General features: G+C 38.3%; 1 protein-coding gene across 2 annotated transcripts in view; it reads left to right on the top strand.

Annotated features, from left to right (window-relative positions):
- UBL3 (ubiquitin like 3) overlaps positions 1 to 9,516 on the top strand; it is a 91,201-nt gene that overhangs the window by 33,537 nt on the left and 48,148 nt on the right. The gene's annotated exons all lie outside the window — the stretch shown is intronic.

The raw sequence follows: 9,516 nt of genomic DNA, 5'->3' as shown, positions 1-9,516 counted from the left end.
CCACACAGGCTTCCACTGTACTTGCTGCTGCGTCTGGTGTTATCCAAGGCCTTTCAGGGAATGTCCGTATTGTGAATAAAATAGCAAAATATTCCTTATATATTTTAAGGAATAATCCAAAACAGAACGAAGATTTATGTACAAAGATGCTCTTAACAGTAGTGCGTAGCATTCACTAGAAAGGGGAAGTTATTGTAGTTTTCCTTTTTAGTTTTGAGATATTATGTAAAAGATATCTTTTTTAGGGAGCAGCAGTTAGCATAATGGTTATGTCGCTGAACTCTGAAGTAGTCGACCACGGTTCGAGTCCCAGACCCGGTAGCTTAAACTCATGCTGAGTGCTTGTGCATGTGTGCCCAAGATCCCGAGAGGAAAATGGAGGAGGAAGGGATTGCAGCATGGCCATCCTCCCTGGGGGGTGATTTCTCACTTTCTGTCTCTCTGTCTTTCTGGCGAGCGCACATGCCCTATAGCAAAAACCTCTCAAAAAAAAAAAGAAAGAAAAGAAAAGAAAGAAAAGAAAAGAGATGTATCGACTGTGCAACTGTTGACAAGTTGAGGTAGCCCCAGAAGATAAAGCTAAGATAGGACTGTGTGAGTTTAGTTCCTTCATTGTGTTAAAGGAGTTCTCCAGGCATCTTCCATTAAGTGCTTTTCTGTTTGGATTGGAATCTGTTTAATCATCCTGTGAATGACATCATTGTTTCCATAGGTATGGAAATTCATCTAGTGATTAAGAGAAGAATTTTTAGGTAATTATAGAAGCTCATTGAAAATTTCCATAAAATGTCAATAGCATGGCTTGATGTTTAAAGAAAGATTTTTGCTATAGGGTGCGCGCACTGTCTGGAGAGACAGACAGAAAGTGAGAAATCAGACCCCAGGGGAGAATGGCCATGCCACAGTTCCTTCTCCTCCACTCTCCTCTCAGGATTTTGGGCACACATGCACATGTGCCTGGCGTGAGTTTCAAGTTGCCGGGACCGAGACTTGAACCACAGTTGACCATGTGGTAGTCCAGGGATATAACCATTACACTAACTGCTGGTCCCCTTTTTGTGTTTCTTGATTGGAAGAGTAGTACCTGTTTGGTGATTAAGTGACATGTAGAAGAGCAAGAATGTAATGAGGAATTTATTCCTCTGTGGATTATATGTATTTCTTGGCTTTTGACTTCACAAATATATTTGTTTGTGAGTTAATTAACAAATTTCTAACTTGGATAAAGTAATATTCTTATTTTTTTTCTTTTGCCATAGAATGCATGCACTTGCCAGAGAGGGATAGAAAGAGATGGAGAGAGGGAAAGTGAGAAACCACACCCTGGGAAGATGGCCACACCAGAGTTCCTTCTCCATTCTCCTCTCAGGATTTTGGGCATTCATATACATATGCCTCATGTGATTTTCAAGCTGCTGGTTTCGGGACTTGAATTGCAGTCAGCCATCTGGGAGTCCAGCACCTTCACTACCACACTGCCTGCTGGCCTCAGTAATTTTAACATTAATATCTTTGGTCCATGGTAGATTGTAATTGGTGGAAAAACACATAGTTTCTGAAAGTATGTGTTACCATTTTATAGATCTTAAGAGTTTAAAGCAAATTGGGACCAGCAGTTAACGTAATGGCTATGTTGCTGGACTCCCACGTAGTCGACTGCGGTTCGCGTCCCGGACCCGGTGGCTTAAAACTCAGGCCGGGAGCATGTGTGTGCATGCCCAAGATCCTGAGAGGAGAACGGAGGAGAAGGGATTGCGGCGTGACCATCCACCCTGGGGGGTGATTTCTCGCTTTCTGTCTCTCTGTCTCTCTCTCTGTCTGGCGAGCGCACGCGCCCTATAGCAAAAACCTGTCTCCAAAAAAAAAAAAAGAGTTTAAAGCAAATTGTTTTATAAGTGAAATTCAGTAGTTCCCCCTCATCTACTTACCACTTGACTAACTCCTATTTGAAATCTCAGTTTAGGAATCACTTTCTCCAGGGCACTGTCCCAGATCCTTGCAGATCTGTATTGGTGTTTGCTCTTTGTGCCTCAAACAGCACAGAATTTCGGTTTTAGTACCTATCACACTGGATTGACATTTTCTTTCTTTGTTGAGAGAGGTTGCATGCTCTTACCAGAGAGAGAGAGACTGAGAAAGGGAGAAAGCATCCCCTAATGGGACGTGATCATGCTGCAATACCTGCATTTCCCAAGTTTTGGTAGTTTTAACTCTTAGTTTTTATTTCATGATTATTTTTAGCTACACATGTTTAAGTATGTTATTATTAAGAAATAACATACACTAATTCTGGCTGAAATGCCTATACTGCTCTGTTTTGGTGCCTCAGCTGACTGCAGCCACACATGGCTGGCATATTTCAGTGGTGCCTTAGTCTCCCTTGTATTTCTAGACAGTAGCTTTTCTGGGTTATATTTTAATCACGCTCTGGTCTCATTTACTATCCCATATGCTCCAAGAGCACAGAGTATTGCATCTTACTCAGTTTCTTATCTTGAATCTAATTAAGTAGTTGGAAAAGATTGGGTGGCCATACATATTTGGTGAATTATTGAAAGAGTATTAACGTATCTGTCCCTTTACCTATGTGCAAAATTTGGCTGGGAGTCTTAGAAAATTTTTGTCATTACTTTTTATTTTATGGTTGGCATGTATCTCTGTATGTCAAATGGTCTAGTCGTGTGAACAAAAGCTTTTAGTAGACTTTCATGTTGTTAGCATGAATTTGTTTTCTAGATTTAAGTTTTTCTGTTTGGTAGAATATAAACTTGTTTTCCTTGGTAACATCTGAAAGATAGGCACACTCAGTTTTATTTAAGGACTGAAGAGTAAAACATGTAACTGCTGAAAGACCTCGTTGTTGCTTTTGATATTTGAGGTAATTAAAGCAATCTGTATTTGTTCATGTTGACTATAAAATAAATGGGATAATTTTTAAAAATCTATATAGCAAGTTAACATTTATATATGTTTTTAAAAGACCTAAATTGGACCTAAAACTCCTGTTCCCTCTTTTCTAGACACAGTCATTCAGAATAGAAATTAACTCTCTTGAATAAATTTAAGAAGCCTGATTTGTATTTATAATGACATTATTGCATTCACTAATCAGAACAGTGTCACTAATATTCACTAACGATATCTTTTGCATTTGAGGATTTTCATCTTATTTCAGAAGTGACTTAGGCGCTCCTTTCTCCCAACCTGTGAGAGTATTGTGGTATGTTGCTTAAAGTTTGCTTTATTTTCATTGAAAAGAAAGAATTATACAGAATGAATTAGAAAATAGCAACTTGAGAAATTGAATATAATTTTTCATATTTTACTTAAGTAACTTTGTCTTTGCCTTTAGTCATTTTTACTGTTTATCCTGGTTTTATTTCTTATTGAAGATTAATTCCCTTTCTCATTACAAAAAATCATATAGGATTTTCAGAAAGGAAGAATCTGAGCAAAGAGAACATAGGATAGAATAGTATGACTGGGCAAGAGAAGTGTCCCTTAAAATTCTATAGTTACTAGAGTTTTTCTGTAATTTGGATCTCAGTTTCCTGTGAGCAAGGCAGAAGAGATACTTGGTTAATAATAAGATTAACATTGTTCATAGAATAAAATTATACCAGTTTTTTGAAAAAGGAATTTTGTTCCTGACACTGAAGTCTAAAAGAAGTTTCTTACATTACATAGGCTTTTTTTTAGAATTATTATTTTTATTTTTACATTTATTTATTTATTTAAATTTGTCCAGAGAAGGACAGGGGGCAGGGAGGAGGAGAAAGTGAGAAAGCAAGCCACCAGGTTCAGGACCTGGACTATGGTCGACCATGTGGGAGTCCAACGCCCTTAACCACCACCCTACCTGCCGGTCCCATACATAGGCTTTTATAAAGGAGATACTGAGGGACTAGCTCTGTCCAAGTAAATATGATGACACATATTTTGAACGACATGATTCTTCATCATAATTGGATAAAAATAATTCTTTAGAGAGCAACACTTTCCAATAGAAATAGAATGCAAACAATTTACAAGGGACTTCAATAAGTTCATGGAAAATTGAATTAAATACGAATTTCTTTTGGTACAAAAAAATTGAAATCCATGCATAATTTTTATAATACAGGCACTCCTCACTTAATGACCATGTTCCATTCTTACAACTAGGTGGTTAAGTGAATTGGTTGCTAAGCAAGGAGCTTAAAGGCTGATGTCTTAGAGTGTTTTGTGGTACTATAAGTATGTAGTTTTCATAGATATCACATGACACTACACTAGAATAATGTAATTCTATCCATACAAAAAGGAAGTAAGTGGTAAGTGCCAGAAGTGACAAGTCACGACAACTAATAGTTTTTATTCTGAATACTACTGTGGGTGCACAATAAAATACAAATTTATAAATGAAATGTGTAGTCTTGTGTGATTGCAAACACTTTGTGTAGCTGCAAACACTTTGTGTAGTGAATACTAACCAACTGCAGAAATGAGACAAATACTAAAATAGGGGATTTCTGAGACTCACTCAGACTGAGAGAGGAATGATTCCTCATGCTGGAGAACTGGTCATAAATCAGTGGTCTTTAAACGGTAGGTCAGTAAGTGAGGAATGTCTGTATGCATTTCGCAGGAACTTTTTGAAGTCTCCCCCCACATGTAATAAAAAAAATTTTTAATAGTCAAATTTAAAAAGTTTAAAGAAACAAGTGAAATTAATTTTAATAATACATTTTAACCTGATATATCCAAAATATTATCTCAACATATATAGATATATAAAGTTATTAATGGTATGTCACCTTTTTTCATACTGAGTCTTAAAAATTTAGTGTGTCTTTCATATTTGCATACACCATCATTTCTTCAGTTACTCAAACAGATAATGTGGAGTAATTTTAATTTCTCAGTTTCTATCATTCACATCTGATACGTCAGCCAGTTGTGTCATTTTACCTCTAAAATGTATACATAATGTAAACATAGCTTCTCTGCTCTCTCCCACCCCGATCTGTCCTGTTGTCCATCTCAGCTGAACTACTGGAACAGCTTCATAACTGTCTCCCAGCTTCTGTTGTCCCTAAAGAAGAAATGCATTATCCCTGCAGTAACCAAGGTTATCTCAGATGTAGACTGGATCATGTGTTCCCCTGATGAAAATTCTTTTTTTCCCCAATAGGTAGCATTTTTAAAAATGTTTATTTCTTACGCGTGTGAGAAAGACCGAAAGAGAAAGACCGCACCCTCAACACAGTATTGATACTGTCGTTCACCCAGCTTCAGCCAGCCCAGATCATGGGCACTCATTTGTCCAGTGTACTTAGGAAGGTCTTGGCACAGTTTGTTCTGGACACGAACCCAGAAACTTCTCAGATGGGGCAACTATGCAGAGTGCTGCATTTTAACACAGTGCCACTGTCTGCCTCCCTCGCCCTCCTTTTAAAGATAGGCTTTTCCTGTTGAGGCCATCCTGCTTCAGCCTCCCGAGTGCGGGTAGCAGGACTAGAAGAGCATGCTACCATGTCCAGCACTTTTTTTTTTTTTTTGAGAGGTTTTTGCTATAGGGCGCATGCACCCTCCAGAAAGACAGAGACACAGAGACAGAAAATGAGAAATTGCCCCCCAAGGGGGATGACCATGCCACAATCCCTTCTCCATCCTCTTCTTGGAATCTTGGGCATGCACGCACATGCCCCCAGCGTGAGTTTAAGCCACTGGGTCCAGGACTCGAACTACGGTCGACTACATAGGAGTCCAGTGACATAGCCATTATGCCTTCTTCTGGTCTCTCAGCACTTTTTTAGATATAGTCATGCTATACTCCCCAGGCCAGCCTTATGGTCATGCTCCTCTTGCCTCAGATCATCCTGCCTCAGCTTCTTGAATTGCTGAGCTTACAGGAACATGCCACTGTGCTTGACCTTTGGATTGGGCTGAAAATTGAACCCTTGTCTCGTGTGGTCCTAGCCTGCACAGCTCAGCATTTCAGCAGCACATACCACTGTGGCCAGGCCCTGAACGTTTTTAAATGGTTTCACAGTATACTTTTGAGTAATAAAGTCCTTCCCAAGCCTTCTGCAAAGGCCTTCAAGTTCCCTCTCCCAAAGTTCCTTATTCCCACAGTACTTTCCCACGGGGTGTCTTTGCTCAGTTGTGTATTTACTTCCATTGAGCACAATCATTATTGTATTAAAAATATTAATGGTCTAGGTAGTAAGAATCTATTTTTTTTCAGTTAGTATTTCTAATAGAAAACTTAGAAACCCTTCTAACTTGCAGTTTTATGTTTTGGAGATCATTGAGAACATTTACTACCTCCCAAAAAAGGGAACATGGATAATGATATACTACTTTACATTTTTACAAAACATTTAGCACTTACGGTTACTTTCACATACATGTCTCATTTGAAATTTTAGGATCTTCTGAGCAGATAGAGTATTTAACTGTATGTAAGCCCTGGTCTTGCCTCTAGGCATGTGACCTTAGGAAATCACCTAAAAAAATGAGAAAATGACGGTAGTGTAGATATTTCATGAACTAATGTATATAAAAATATTTGGTAAGCTCTAGTATAAAACAGATGTTGGTAGTAGTGGTAATACAAAATACTTAGTTTTCAAAACAGGCAAGTGGCATGTCCAGGATGTCACAGCTGGTAAATAGTATGGTTGAGAACCAAACCTAGGCTGTGTGTAGAATGGAAAAACCAAGGGTTTTAAGTAGTAATATAATAGAATGCCTCTATAAATTGTGTGTGGTGTATGGAGGGGTGTATTCCCTATTGTTTCACCTTATGTTTTTCTAAACATGGTGTGTAATACATTGGAAGTTATTTTCTTGTAATGATGTTGTATTTATTTAGAGTTGCACCTCCCAATTAAGGATTCAACAATAAGTAGGTGAAAAATATGGCCAATAATATGTCCTAAAGGCATATGTATACTTTTTGAAATTCTGTAATTATTTAAAATGGTAAATTCATGTTTTAAGTTTATTTTATTTATTTATTTATTTATTTATTTTTGGAGAGATTTTCACTGTAGGTCACGTGCGCTCGCCAGACAGACAGAGAGAGACATAGAGATAGAAAGCGAGAAATCACCCCCCAGGGGGGATGGTCACACCGCAATCCCTTCTCCTCCATTTTCCTCTCGGGATCTTGGGCACGCACGCACACGCGCCCGGCGTGAGTTTTAAGCCACCGGGTCCGGGACACGAACCACGGTCGACTACATGGGAATCCAGCGACATAGCCATTACGCTAACTGCTGGTTCCCTTTGTTTTAAGTTTATTAAATGGGCAGATACACAGTTAATGAATTGAATATACATAGATACATAGAGTAAATAAACATATTGTGGCACCTTTCCAGAAATTTGATATACAGTCACCTTGTTAGCTATACATTAAATATTTAAATAATTATTTTCAATTTTAAAAGTTGTAAGAACTTTTGGAAGATGATTATAATAGGTCATTAATCAAAGCTGCCAAAAAAGGGTTTTTTCCCCCCTCATTTTTCCCTTTCTCAAAAAGAGGTTTGAGAATTTTATCATATCCCTCCTAAAAGTAATATCAAAGCTGTTCAGTGCATTTTGCTAGAGATGATTGTGTTTTTAACCCACTAGGAAGAATTCATAAAATATGGGGCCAGCAGACAGTGTAATGGTTATTTTGCTAACCTCCCATGTAGTCGACCGCGGTTTGAGTCTTGGACCCAGCAGCTTAAAACTTAAATGTGGGTAGTAGTGATAGTAGCAGGGAGTAGCCGGAGGTGTGTGTGTGGGTGCCCAAGATCGCCAAAGGAGAATGGAGAAGAAAGGATTGCAGCATTCCCCCAGGGGGTGATTTCTCGCTTTGTCACTCTGTCTCTCTGTCAAGCACAGGCATCCTATAGCAAAAATATGTCTCTTTAAAAAAAAAAGAATTCACAAAATAGATGATTGTTGCATGATAATACATTAAATAGAAATAGGTGGTTGTTTTAAAAATTTCAGAAATACAGAAAAATATTTTTTTTTTCTGAGAGAGATTTTTGCTGTAGGGTGCATGCACTCGCCAGAGAGAGAGAGAGACAGAGTGACAGAAAGCCAGAAATCACATGTTAGGGGGATAACCATGCTGCAACCCCTTCCCCTCCCCCAAACCCTGACTTTGAGCACACATGCACACGTACCTGGCATGAGTTTCAAGCCGCTGGGTCTGAGACTCAAACCACCGTTGGTCACATGCAAGTCTGGCACCTTAGCCAACATGCCACCTGCTGGCCCCAGGGTGGCATTTCTAATACCTCTAGTTTTCTAGAAATCTGTAGTAAAGAATATAGTAGAGCTGTTAAAATTTTATTTTAACATCTAATCTCTGTAAAATTTAATGTTGTATAATTGCATAGAAATAGTGTACAGGTTCAGTATCCCTTATCCAAAATCCTTAGGACCAGGACCAGAGTGTTTTTGACTTCAGATTTTTTTGAATTTGGGAATATTTGCATATCCATACTGGTATACCTTGGAGATGGGACCCATGTCTAAACAGGAAATTCATTTATGTTTCATGTACATTGTATACACAGAGCCTGGGGATACTTGTATATAGTATTTTATATGATAACGTTTTGACTGTGACCCATCCCAAGGTCAGATGTAGAATTTTTCACATCATGTTCTCACAAACAAAATTTGGATTTTGGGGCATTTTGAATTTTCAGAACAAGGTTGCTCAGCCTCTATAATGAATATTTTAAACTGTGTTCTGTCATCTCAACTTTTTCAAATGCTTTGATGTTTCAACCTCTCATACAATAAAAAGGAGAAAAACAAATTATCGGAAAATATATGAGCCATGAAGTTCTTTTTTTCTTTTTTTTGAGAGGTTTTTGCTATAGGTTTTGCTATACCAGAAAGACAGACAGAGACAGAGAGATGGAAAGCGAGAAGTCACCCCCTAGGGGGGATGGCCACGCTGCAGTTCCATCTCCTCCATTCTCCTCTTGGGATCTTGGGCATACATACATGGTGTTTTAAGCCACCAGGTCTGGGACACGAACCACAGTCTACTACATCGGAGTCCAATGACATAGCCATTACACTAACTGCTGGCCCCAGAGCCATGAAGTTCTTAATAGTTCTTTAAGTTGTACTAAGGACTGTCTCCCACCCCCCCAAGTTAAAGTGGACTTTTTTTTTTTTTAAAAGAAAATGTGTATAGTATTTGTAGCCATGTTTCTCATAGAGAAAGTACGTAGTATTGGCAGTAGGGCCTTTTTCTTTTTCTTTTTTTTTTTTAATTTATTTAAATTTATTTGTTTACATTCATTCATTGTACACCATTACAGCATACAAAATGAGGTTTTCCATCCAGAGTACACTGTATATTGTCTCAATCAAGCACATCAACATACATGTTATTGTCAACAAATAACTTTCCATTTCTTGTTTCCTGTATGTTTTGCCTTTTTCCCCCATCCTTGATTCCCTATCTCTTACCCTCTGCCATCTCCCACTCTTCCCACACTGTCT

Source organism: Tupaia chinensis, unplaced genomic scaffold (genome assembly GCF_000334495.1).
Source record: "Tupaia chinensis unplaced genomic scaffold, TupChi_1.0 Scaffold000597_1, whole genome shotgun sequence".
NCBI lineage: Eukaryota > Metazoa > Chordata > Mammalia > Scandentia > Tupaiidae > Tupaia > Tupaia belangeri.
This window is presented reverse-complemented; position numbering and strand designations above follow the sequence as displayed.